This window comes from Pongo pygmaeus, chromosome 14 (genome assembly GCF_028885625.2).
Source record: "Pongo pygmaeus isolate AG05252 chromosome 14, NHGRI_mPonPyg2-v2.0_pri, whole genome shotgun sequence".
In the NCBI taxonomy this organism is placed as follows: Eukaryota; Metazoa; Chordata; class Mammalia; order Primates; family Hominidae; genus Pongo; species Pongo pygmaeus.
This window is the reverse complement of record NC_072387.2, coordinates 66,626,206-66,639,431: the sequence shown is the minus strand read 5'-3', so window position 1 is coordinate 66,639,431 and position 13,226 is coordinate 66,626,206.

The following is a 13,226-nucleotide window of genomic DNA, read 5'->3' as shown; positions in this document are numbered from 1 at the left end:
AAACAGATAGTATTGATAAAATATTTGGATGCTTTAAGAAAATACGTCATTCATAATTTTGAACAATGATGTATACTAAAAGGAGTAGAGTTTCACATAGTGACCTTTGCCCTGTGGGGGCCTATGTGTTGACATATTTGTAAGCATTATATACACCCCAGAAGAATAAACGGAAGGAAAAAAAATCAAACACACTGTATTAAGAACCAGGAAAAGTATATACTTTTCCTTAAGTTGAATTTACTTAAGACAGATTACAAGCATCAGAGCACCATAGGTATTTTGTATAAATTTGATTAATGAATGATTAAGTGAATACTGTTTTTACTGCTTCATTTTAAAATTTAAGATAGAAATACGAAACAACTAAAAGTAACTAAGAATTTTACATTTATTGTATTGAATGACTATAGTAAATGCATTGCATAGGAACATGAAGACAATAAGGTAATTTTTGCACTACCTATACCAAATGCGAAAAAAAGGAGTATCAGGGAAAGAAAATCTCATGCAAAATCTATGAATCTAAAAATGATTTCAGAGCTTGCAATGTAAAAGAAAAATATGATAAGAAAAGGAAAGGTGACAAATGTAAGGAAGGCTGCAGAAGACATTAAGATAAATAATAAGACGTTTTTCAAACATGAAAGGAACAAAAGGTCAGCGACAGAGAGAGTGGAGTTTCTCACAGATGGCCAGAGCAATTTACTGACTGAAAAGACAGGCATTGCTAAAACAAAAATCAAATGAGTTCATTGCCTTTCTATTCTCACAGAGGGCTCAGGGAACAGAATCAGAAATAGACATAAGTCTCAGAGGAATAAGAAAGAAATACCAAAGGACGGCTGTGCTGTGCTGAACAAGTGCCTAAAAATAAGATTAGTAATTTTTTTAAATGTGAACTAAAAATTACTTACATCTTTAACAAATATATTATTTTATAATTCTTAGATGGAAATCTATAAGGAGTTTTCTAAGGAAAAATGAAGCAGATTTCTATCAGCCCCCTTTCCCAATTTAGTGACATAAGTGACTGAAATTGGGACAGTCATTGGACAAATAGGCTCTCCACCTGGAATCCATTTCCCAGTAAGAAAAACAGCATTTGTAAAGAGCTTTTGTAGGCTTCTCAAAATCTATATCAACCACATGAAGGGACAGTCATCAGGTGGTGGATCCTTTCTCTGAGTTATTGCTTCTGTTATACAGAAGGAAGTGACACTAGGAAAAAAGTCTGCTTATATAGAAAAGCCTACACTAAAAAGAAAAATGTTTTTTAAATAAAATAGCCTTCACAGCATCACTGCCATAATAATACTAGAATAAATGTATCTTGTGATATCAGGATACTTTTTCCCATTGCTAAGTTTCTTGAACTGAACATTGACCGTACACATAGTCCTTAATATTAAATACTGGAGAAGTGGCTTTAAGTTTCACCTGATGGAGAGTGAGGTAGACAGATAAAATTTCACTAATATTATTTTGAGAACAAGTAACACAAAATAAGTAAACAGGATGGGGGAGATCAGCCTTGTAAGAGGTTAATATAGATGATAAGGTTAGACAAACATTACATATTAGTATGAATTTTAAATTTCTTTAACAAGCCTGGCCTCATGAATAGTCATGTCCAGATGTGAGCTGTCTAGATGAACTGTCTTAATTCTGGAACCTGTTCTACTTATTCCTTGGCCTTAAAATGAGATTCCCTCCAAAATTACAGACAGTTTCAATAGCGTCTTGTAGCACAAACCAAGTAAGGTTTTGAAAGAAAGAGTATCCAAGAGAAAAATCAAAGAGTAGATTTCAAAAAGTGTTGAGAATCCAATAAGAGATATCAAAGAGATCATGCAAAAGAGAGAAATCCATAGAATCCATGGCATAGGATATAAGAAACTTTAGCCCATTTTTCTCCACACAGAAAAGTCCAACCCAGAATATTGCATATAGCTCTAGTCTTGTTGGTCTTAAATTAATCCATAGTAACTTTTTTTTCCTCAAGGTTGAGGATAAGAGTGGAGTAGATCCTTGAGGTCCTTCTACAGCAATGCTTCTGAAACAGCAGGACATTTGAGATCAAAATAAGGAGCTTAAATTTAGTAAGGGATAAAATTTTATACATGGTAAATGAAGCCCAGGTTTGCATGTATATATTTCTGTTACAGGATTTGGTGGTAGTATTATTTTTATAATAAAAGTTTTAAATATGATACTTTATTAAAAAAAGGATTACAAATTTAGGAACATAAAATAGTTTGAAATAAAACCGGTACAAAAATGAGATATATATATTAATGGCATATCAGAACTAAAAGATGGAAGATAATAATTCTGAGGTCTTAGTCATTGAAGAAAGAAAAAGGAATAAGCCTGTCCCTGAATCACAAAGTGGAGAAAATTCAATCATTAACCCACAATGTACTATTAGGTGAGAGGTTAAAATTTTTTATTGGGATATATCATGAAATTTGGATACTTGCTGATTACAGCAGCCAGCATTACTCTAATAAAACAGAAAAGAGTAAATAAAGACTAAATAAAATCAAATTAATGATGACTGTACATTGTAAAGTACTTTCTCTTTTTAAAACTAAAATGAAAAAATAAAATTCTAGTTTTAAAATAAAATTGACCAAAGAAATAAATAGTTTTATTAAAAATATGCAGAAAACAATTATCTATTGCTTTGCATTTCATGATGTGTAAGTTATGGCTAAAGGTATATTCAACAGAAAATAATTACCTTGTAGTTGTTTTAATTTGTAAATAAAATAATTGTGTATATTAGTTTGTCATTTAACTACAAAGAAAAAATATAGCAAGTTTAAGAAAAGGAGGAAAAAACTATGATGATAAATATAGAGATAAATTATAAAAGTAAAATATATAAATTAAAATTATAAAATTAATTTAATTTAATTATAATTTTATATTTTATTTTATATAATATTATTTATAAAATACATTTTTATATAATATATAATATAATAATATAATATATATTATTTTATTTATATATTTTAATTTTATTTATATATTTATATATAATGTATATATAATTTATATATATATTATATATATATATATTATTTATATATTTTATTATAAAAATAAAAATTATAAAATTAAAATAAATTATAAAATGTAAAATGCCCCAGAGCAAAATATTTTCTATAAAAGTGATTAAAATTATAGTTAGATAAGGAAATAGAAAAAGCACACAAAAATGAACAATGAGCAAAAAATATTAAAAACTTTTAGATGTGACTTTAGAAAATTTATACTAACATTTTTAAACCACAATAAAATATATTATTTTTAAAACACAATAAAATAGATTATTTTCTATTAAGAATAAATTTTAAAATTTACAGATAAAATACTGTAAAACCAAGAGATTATTAGTTATGAAAGATATAAAAATGCTATAAAATAGAAAATTCTAGTTCCATAAAGTTTTACATAAAATCTTTGTTAAATTTTCATTTAGGTATTTAGGTTTTACTTTCTCTAAACTCCAGGGAAAAGCTACAAAGTTTCCAGTATATTTTATAAAGCTACTGTATGCAAAAACAGTGCAAAACAAAACAGACTAACTTCACTAATTTCACAAATATTCTCAATAAACTACATGCAAATCCAGCCAAAAGGTAAAAATTATAACCACAAAGAATTTATGTCAAGTGTTAATTTTATTCTAGAAAATATAGTCCTGTGATTCATCATGCCAGTAAGTCAAAGGTGAAACAAAGCATATGGTCTTCTCCAGAAATGCCAAAAACGAATTTGATAAATTACAAAATCCATAATTCCTATTTAAAACTATTTAAAACAACAAAAACAAACAGGTAGAAAACAGTTTTAATTAGTGATAGTAATTGGGTGTTACTACTCAAAAAAGAAAAATGAAACAGGCAGAAGCTGCAAGGCAGTCACTTCAACTTAGGGAAGATGCTCATTTCATTTAGGTAATTCCCTCCAGTCAATGGTCCTTTCTGAATCAATCTGTCTACAAAATGACACCAAAGCACCAATCCCTCTGAATTTTTTCTATTTTTTCCAAACTTCTTTTCAGTTTTTTTTAGTCAAAGATTTTACAATAAATAAACAAACAAATAATCATATGAATAATTCAGTATTATGGATGAAAACCAAGGATGGAAAAATAACTTTAGCATATTTGAAAAGCATTAACACATTTAAATTGTAATAAATTCTTACCAGTCACTTTTTAAAAACTACAAAGTCCCAATAGATAATTGGCAAGACAATAACCAATATGCATTTGAACAAATTGATTCATGATGAAGACAAGTAAAAACAATAAGAAATCATTTATGCCAAATAAAATTGATGTTTTAAAACTCACTTAAGTCTTTAAGCTGACAGTAAGATAGGCACTCTCATGCATTCTCATTGGGAGTGTAAATTAGTACAGCCTTTATGGAGAGCAACCTGGCAATGTTTAAAAAAATAGGACATTTTGATCTGGTAATTTATTCTGTTTAAAATGTAACTTAAATATTCACCAATTATATTTACCACAGCATTACTTTCATATAAGCACAAGTTTGAAATTAAGTATTAATGATGGTAAAATGGCTAAAGGAGAGAAATACTGTACAATCTTTTCAAAAGGATATTGCAGAGATATTAAAAATTATTATTTTGTAATATTTTTAGTGTCCCAAGAAAAAGCTAATGCTAAAATGTTAAATGAAAAAGACACAATATACAACCATATGTAAAGTATTAATATAGTAGATGTTTCAAATATATGCACTCACACACATACAGACAGTAATAAGAGTACACACATCTATGCTAAAATTTTAATAGTGACTAATTATGTTTACTGTAATGTGGGATGATTTTTCTATTTATATCATATGTATTTTCTAATTGTCTAAAATAACTTTTTAATTTTCTTTATAATTAGGAAAAAATTTAAAGTTGATTTTAGTAAAGTCTATAACCTTTGAGTCAGTAATTAGTCCTTTGAGATTTTGCTCAAATAATCCTGAAGGAAGAAGAATATGTGTGCATAAACATGCTCATTTAAATATTAATTTAAAAACAAATTTTACAATTTTTTAGGTATTTGATATTTAAATTTTTTTAAATGATTATAAATTCTTAACCCTGAAATTGCCAGCAAAGTGTATCACGACAAAAATGATTTTTTTCCATAAAATATTATGGAAAAATGTGAGTGGTATATATGAATGTGACTTAATTACTTATACGAAGCTGAACAGCAATGTAAGTGTGGACACTGAGGTTTCCAGCACAGTTCTAATGACTCCATTTGGACAACTACTTGTATAAAGCAAAGTTTTTTCCATATTGTGGTAGCATCTTTCTTGTTTAGATCATTTTCTCTTTTTTTTTTTTTTTTTGAGACTGAGTCTAGCTCTGCCGCCCAGTCTGGAGTGCAGAGGCGCGATCTCGGCTCACTGCAAATTCCACCTCCCGGGTTCACGCCATTCTCCTGCCTCAGCCTCCCAAGTAGCTGGGACTATAGGCGCCTGCCGCCACGCCCGGCTAATTTTTTGTATTTTTAGTACAGACGGGGTTTCACCGTGTTAGCCAGGATGGTCTCAATCTCCTGACCTCGTGATCCACCCGCCTCGGCCTCCCAAAGTGCTGGGATTACAGGCATGAGCCACCGCGCCCGGCCATTTAGATCACTTTTATTTTGTTACTATCATCCAGAAGCTTTATTAGATGTGAGGAAATGAAAACTGGGCCCTCATCCAAGCCCTGTAATTAGAGATAAAAGACAAACTAAAATTATTTACTTATTTTACTTCTAACCCTATGCTACTTAAAGATACTGCAAAAGAGTTAATTAAAAGAAAAATGTTCCACCTTGTGGAAATATCCAAAATCATGAAAAAGAATCACATAAGAATTTCATAAACATAAGCTTGGTACCGGGAGTAGAGGTTGACTAGAAAATCTTCCTTTTAGTTGCACTTGTTACATCTTTCAAAGTTCATGATTAGATTAAACTCCTTAAAGTCCCCACCTCTTATAATTGCAATGACTAATTTAGAATTCATCTCTGAATAAAAATTAAGGGTAGAAGCATTTTATATTCCAGAAGATATGGGTGAAATTGCAAAATCTTTGCCTATGTGTCTTCATCCATAGAATAAGACAACAGTAGTTCTCACGGTTTCTATTTTATAGAAAAAGATCCAAGATATGAGAACCCAACCCGTGCCAGACAAATAATAGTTTTCACATTTTTTTTAAATTTCTGTTAACCAATTGCATACACAGTCAAAATCAGGATTACTTCACGGGCAGGCAAGCTGCAGTCACTTACAGAACCACAGTCAGAAGGGCACCATGCTTGATTTAATGCTTTACTGTCACTATCAAAAAATTTTAAACAATTTTTAAACAAGGGCCTTTAAGTCTTCATTTCTCATTTGGCCTCACCAATTATATAGCTAGTGCTGGTCAACATAACTAATGTATGAACTCTAACTTTTATGTTTTCCAGGGCACATGATTTTAGGCTTGTTAATGAAGTTTGTGATTGCCACTTTTCACATATTCTTTATAGGATAAGAAAATATGTATACATATGAAGTGTCTGATGGATTTTAAAGGAGTGGAGTCTGTGCTTTGGTCTAAAAGATCTGAAATATCCCTGAAGATTTAGGGTAATTTTAGGAAATAACAATTTACAATTTATAAAATTGAACAATGTATGTTGATGGCACTTTGTAATCCGAAAGGTGCTCTGCTGGAAATACTTTATATAAGTAATGAAGATGTTAAGAAAAGTTTATGCGATTTCTCATGGCAAAACAGAACACTTGAATATTAGTCGGTAAAGGAAGTCACAATATGCACAATATGAAAGTTATGAAATGTGATTTTCATAGTAATAGAATAATTATTCATTTAGTTTCATCATGTAGCAAATGTCTACTACTGTGTGTATATGCTTTTAAAGGTCCCACTTTGTAAAAAGCACAGTACATTAGAGGGCACAACTTCTTATCTACCTCATTTAAGTCTTAAAGGATCAGGATCAGATTTTTGAATTGAATCTGACAAGAAATTGATGGCAAATACAGAAGAGAGGAGTGTTTAGTTCTGTCAGAAATCCATAGTAAATGATTTTTAAGAGGACTCTTTCTAGGTCAGCACTTTGCACGTAGTTTTTGAAAGTTCTAGTTAAAATATGCTGCAAACATTAAAATAATAAATGACATTAAATTGGACATATTTCAAATATGTTTTATACATTGTAACTGTGCATTGATATCTATATCCAAAATATTTTTTTAACTTATCACTCTATATAAATTATAAACAAGATCTGATGGCATTTGAACAAATAACCTGTGACAGTAAGTTATTCTGGCAATTTCCAGAAGTAAATTGTTGCAGAAATTAAGTAAAAGGGTGCTTATTATTACTTTTACAAAAGTTACTACTCCATTAAAAGCAGAACATAGCAGAAAGATTTTAAAAAACTGCCATGTATATTGCAGCTTGTTTTGGCCTGCCTGTCTCAGACTAGTAAAAGGAATGTTACAGCATTTACAAGTGAACCTCCAATCATTGTCTATAGTAGCTCTCTGAATGGGCTAGCCAATGTGGTAAAATGAGACAGGAGAGGAAAAAAGGAGAAGCAGAATGGGTCTATAGTTACACCTCACCACAAACTTACAATAGACCCATATATCTAAACATTGGGAAATGGGTAAATTTAGAGACCAACAAAACCCAACATATAGGTATTGTTAAATTTATTGTACTGCTGCAATACTCAAACTACAGTGAAATGAAGTATGGAAGATTGAAATGCTTAGAAAAGGTCGGGTGCAGTGGCTCATGCCTGTAATCCCAACACTTTGGGAGGCTGAGGCGGTGGATCACTTGAGGTCAGGAGTTCAAGACCAGCCTGGCCAACATGGCGAAACCCAGTCTCTACTAAAAATACAAAAATTAGCTGGGTGTAGCACTGCATGCCTTAATCCCAGCTACTTGGGAGGCTGAGGCAAGAGAATCACTTGAACCCAGAAGGCAGAGGTTACAGTGAGCCGAGATCATGCCATTGCACTCCAGCCTGGGTGACAGAGCCAGACTCCATCTCAAAAAAAAAAAAAAAATTAGAATAAAATATGAATTGTCAAAAATCCTGAAAGTTTTTTAAAATGAAGGTAGTATTAAAACAACAATGAATTCCAACATAGTGCTTTAAATAAGAATAATATTCTTGATATAGGTCTTGTATCATTATTATTGTTACTTTAATTGACATAAAATTGTATGTATTTACTGTGAACAATGTATTGTTTTGAAGTATGTACATATCGTAGAATGACTAACTCTAGGTAATTTAGGTAATTAACATATGCATATTTAAAATTTCTTCTCAATTTAGAAACGAATATTGTTCTGATTCCATGGCTGTTTTTTAAGATACATAAAAGTTAGTTGTTTTGTATATTTATTTTAAATCCAGTCATTTCACTAAATGTTTTTATTTGTTTCAACAAATTTTTAATTGTTATTGGATATTCTATGTATGCAACCACATTTACTCTGAATAAAAACTTTTCAAAATATTTATACTTATTATTTGATTTTCATGCCTTCTACCATTGTCTGTAGGATTTGAGCCATAGTTTATTCTAAATTTGTTTCCATAAATTCTTATTTTTCTTAGTGTTTTAATTAGTCATGCTTGCTAAAAAACATCAATTTTTGGCTTTTGTTGACAAATCACACGATAATTTTTTTAAATGTTGATTTTCAGGGGCTAGCAATAAAAAACTGGCTCTCTATATGTAAAAAAAAAGTTGAATCTCTAAATTACATTACATACAAAAGGGCATTCTGAATAATTTAAGATCTGAATGTTAATAGTAATAATTTATAATGGAGAAAATATAGAATAATGTTTTTGTAACTTTGAAATGAAGAAAAATTACTTAAAATCCACATTTATTGAATTTAAAGTTAATTGGTATGAATATAGCAAATTTAAGGATGTAAGTTTAATGTAGTACATCATAGACAATATTGACAAAGAAGATATTAACAACATTAAAAACCAACAAGGGCTCTTTGTTACAGCTATTTTGGAAATAAATTTGGTAGTTATTTAGAGACATAATGTATACAGACAGCTTATAATTCAGGGACCCAAACCTAGTATGTCCAGAAGAAATTCTCACACAGATTACTAAGCGGATATACCAAAGGCAGTTTATTGTAGGTTTTTCTGTGTCATTTAGAAATTGGAAGAAACCTAGATGCTCATCACTAGAAGAAAAAAAATTTAAAATATAAGTTCTTCTAGTGGAATGTACTATAAGTTAAAATTGGTGAATGGAATGAACATACAATATAGATAGAACTCAAAGTAGGCATTAAGTTTTAAAAAGATAGAATACTAAATTGGATGTATAGCAAAATAAAATTAAAATATAAACATTTAAAGCAACACCGCATATTCTATGTAACATATGCATCCAAGATGTTGTAACAGATACAACATCTAAAAGGAGTGTCAGTGATGAACAGAAGGATCTGCTAACCTTCAGTTTTGGTAGAGGGAAGTGGATCCTTTTCTTCAAAGTTTAGAAAGAAATTTTATACAAAAATATCCTGATGTTATTTGTGTATTTTTTGGGGGGAGGGGATTGCTTTAAAATAACTTCAGCCTCATCAAAACATTTATAGGATAGTAAAAAGAACTTCCATGTTTGCAATCCTCCATCATCCAGACAATCCAGGATTTTACCATATTTGTCTTATTATTCATTAGTCACAATGCTTCATCCACACTTAGTACTTTAGTATTTTTGCTAAGCAGAGCACTCTCCCCAATAACCACAATACAACCATCAACATAAAGCAGTGAACAGTGATTTAATTCTGCCATCTAATTTAAAGATCCCATCTAAATTTTGCTGATTAACAATGGCCTTCAGAGATCTAAGATGCAATACAGGATTGCTAATTGTACGTAGTTATCACAACTGTCTGGTCTCTTCAATCAAGAAGAGTTTTTCAGTCTCTTGTTTTTTATAAATATTGATTTTTTTAAGAACATTGGAAAGTGGTCTTTAAAATATGCCTAGGTTTGAGTTGCTATGCTCTTTCCACACGATCATATTCAAGATGCACAACTATAGTAGGAATATTACAGAAGCAGTGCTATGGTTTTCTGTATGTGTTATATCAAGAGGCACACTAAGTAAATGTTAATTCAAATCACTTGATTTGAAGGTATATTCCGGTTACTCCACTAAAAAGTGATTATTATTCATTGGCATTCTATTGAATTACAGGGCATACTATTCCACACTATTAATTTATTTATATAATAATTCATATCACTAAGTGTCATGGGATGATTTGTGTCCCACCTCCTGTTCTGACCCTCAGCACCTAAGAATGTGACTGTATTTGGAGACATGATATTTACAGTGATAAGTTAAAATGAGGTCATTATGGTGGATCCTAATAAAATATGACCAGTATTCCTATGAAGAGGAAATCTGGACACAGACATTTACAGAGGGAATATATGTGAAGTCACAGGAAGAAGACAGCCATCCACAAGCCACATAGGCCTCAAACAGATCTTTCCCTCACAGCCTTGAATCAACACCTTGATCTCAGACTTCTAGCATGCAGAACTGTGAAAAAAAAATTAGTTTTTTTTTTTAAGCCACCTAGCCTGCAGTACTTTTTTTTTTTTTTTTTTTTTTTGAGATGGAGTCTTTGCTCTGTCAACCAGGCTGGAGTGCAGTGGCACAATCTCGGCTCACTGCAAGCTCCGCCTCCCGTGTTCACACCATTCTCCTGCCTCAGCCTCCAGAGTAGCTGAGACTACAGGCGACGGCCAATAGGCCTGGCTAATTTTTTTTGTATTCTTTAGTAGAGATGCGGTTTCACCATGTTAGCCAGGATAGTCTCGATCTCCTGCTGACCTCGTGATCTGCCCGCCTCGGCCTCCCGAAGTGTTGGGATTACAGGCGTGAGCCACCACGCCCAGCTAACCTGCAGTACTTTTTATGGCAGCCCTAGCAAACTAATGTACTATGGACTCATGTATTAGGTTATAATATGTTATCCTTATTTTAGTCTTCACATTAGATCAGATCTGATCAAAGTCACTTAAAGCTGGCTTCTGTGTATGTTACGCATCTTCATTTATTGAATACTTTCTCAATTTGTAGCACAATGTTTTTCAGATCCATCTTACCCTTTTCTTGCCTTGGACCTGGAAATCCCAATTCTTTCTAGTGTTGAAGGTCATTCAGAAACCATGATCTAGATGCTGTGTTATTGGAGTGATGCCGCTCCCAGGACTACTCTGTGGATAGAGCAAGTAGGGAAAAAAAATACATATATATATAATATATATATATTATATATAGTGTGTGTATCATCTGTACACATATAATACATATGTAATATTATATATTATAATATATGTGATATATGTGTATCATCTGTTTCTCCATATATAATATTTACATGTGTATCATCTGTCTCTCCATATATAATATATATAAATAAAGATACTGGGCCAGGTGCGGTGGTTCATGCCTGTAATCCCAGCATTTTCAGAGGCCGAGATGGGAGGATCATTTGAACTCAGAAGTCTAAGACCAGCCTGGGTAATGTAGTGACACCTCATCTCTAAAAAGAAGTCCAAAAATTAGCCAGGTGTGATAGTGTGCACCTGTGGTCCCAGCTACTCAGGAAGCTGAGGTAGGAGGCTCACTTGAGCCTGGAAGGCAGAAGTTGCAGCAAGACATGATTGCACCACTGCACTCCAGACTGGGTGACAGAAAAAGACCCTGTCTTAAAAAAAATAATAAAAATACTTATCAAAATAAGTCTGTATACATATTTGCACATATATCATGTATGTAAATATATGTGTGTATACACATGCAAATGAGATACAGTAGTTTCCTCGTACCTGAGAAGGATATATTCCAAGACCCCCAGGGCATGGCTGAAACCATGGAGAGTACCAAACCCAAAATATACTGAGTTTTCTATGCATACATACCAATGATAATGTTTAATTTATACATTAGGCACAATAATAGGTTAACAACAATAACTAATAATAAAACAATTATTAAAATATACCATAATAAAAGACGTTAAGTGAACGTAGTCTCTCTCTTTCTCTTATTGCTATACTCACTCTTCTTCTTGTGATCTGTCCATCTGATATCCGAGATGATAAGTAGGTAGCTAACTGGTAGTTAGTATACACAGCAGGGATATTTTTGACAAAGGGTTGATTATAGCCAGATGGGAAAAGGTCCAAAGACAAGAGATTTCATCAAGCTACTAAAAATGTTGCACAATTTAAAATTTTCGGGAGGGAGGGGCCAAGATGGCTGACTAGAAACAGCTGTGGCCAGAGGTTCCTACCTAGAAGAACGAAAACGGCAAGTGAATCCTGCACCAGCAACTAAAGTACCCAGGTTCTCTCACTGAGGAAAAGCAGGGTGGAGTAATGGCCCACCTGGTAGCCGCACAGGGCAAGGGAAGCTCGCACACCTAGCCAAGGGAGGCAGTGGGTGATTGTGCTAACCTGTCCAGGAAACCACTCGCTTTTTCCACAGATCTGTGCAACCCGAGGATCAGGAGTTCCTCTCGTGAGGCCACTCCACAAGGGCCTTTGGTCCCAAGTACGGAGCTGTGCAGATTTTACGCAGCTGTTTGGCTGTAGACTGCTTAAGATTACCTAGTTCCTGGGGGGAGGGGCAGACGCCATCCCTTCAGCTGCCTGCTGCTTAAGAGGACTGAATTCCCAGGGGGAGAGGGAGCACCATCACTTCAGCTGCTTGCTGCTTAAGAGGATTGAGCTCCCAGGGGGAGGAGCAGCCGCCATAACTTCAGCTGCCTGCTGACTAAGGCAATGGAGCTCTTGGGGAGAGGGGCAGCAGCCATCACTGCAGCTCCAGTCTGCCATTTTCCCTTGCCGGTGCTGGGGAGACTGGGCGCTTTGGACCCAGGAGGAATTCCTCACAGCGCAGCACAGCGGCTGTGGCAGCTTGTGGCTAGACTGCTTCTTTAGGCCGGTCACAGACCCATCCCTCCTCACCAGACAGGGCCTACCTGCAGGAACTTCAGGAACTCCAGCCAGAGGTTTACAGAACTCTGAAATCCCTGGGACGGAGCCCCTGGGGGAGGGGCAGCCACAGCCTCTG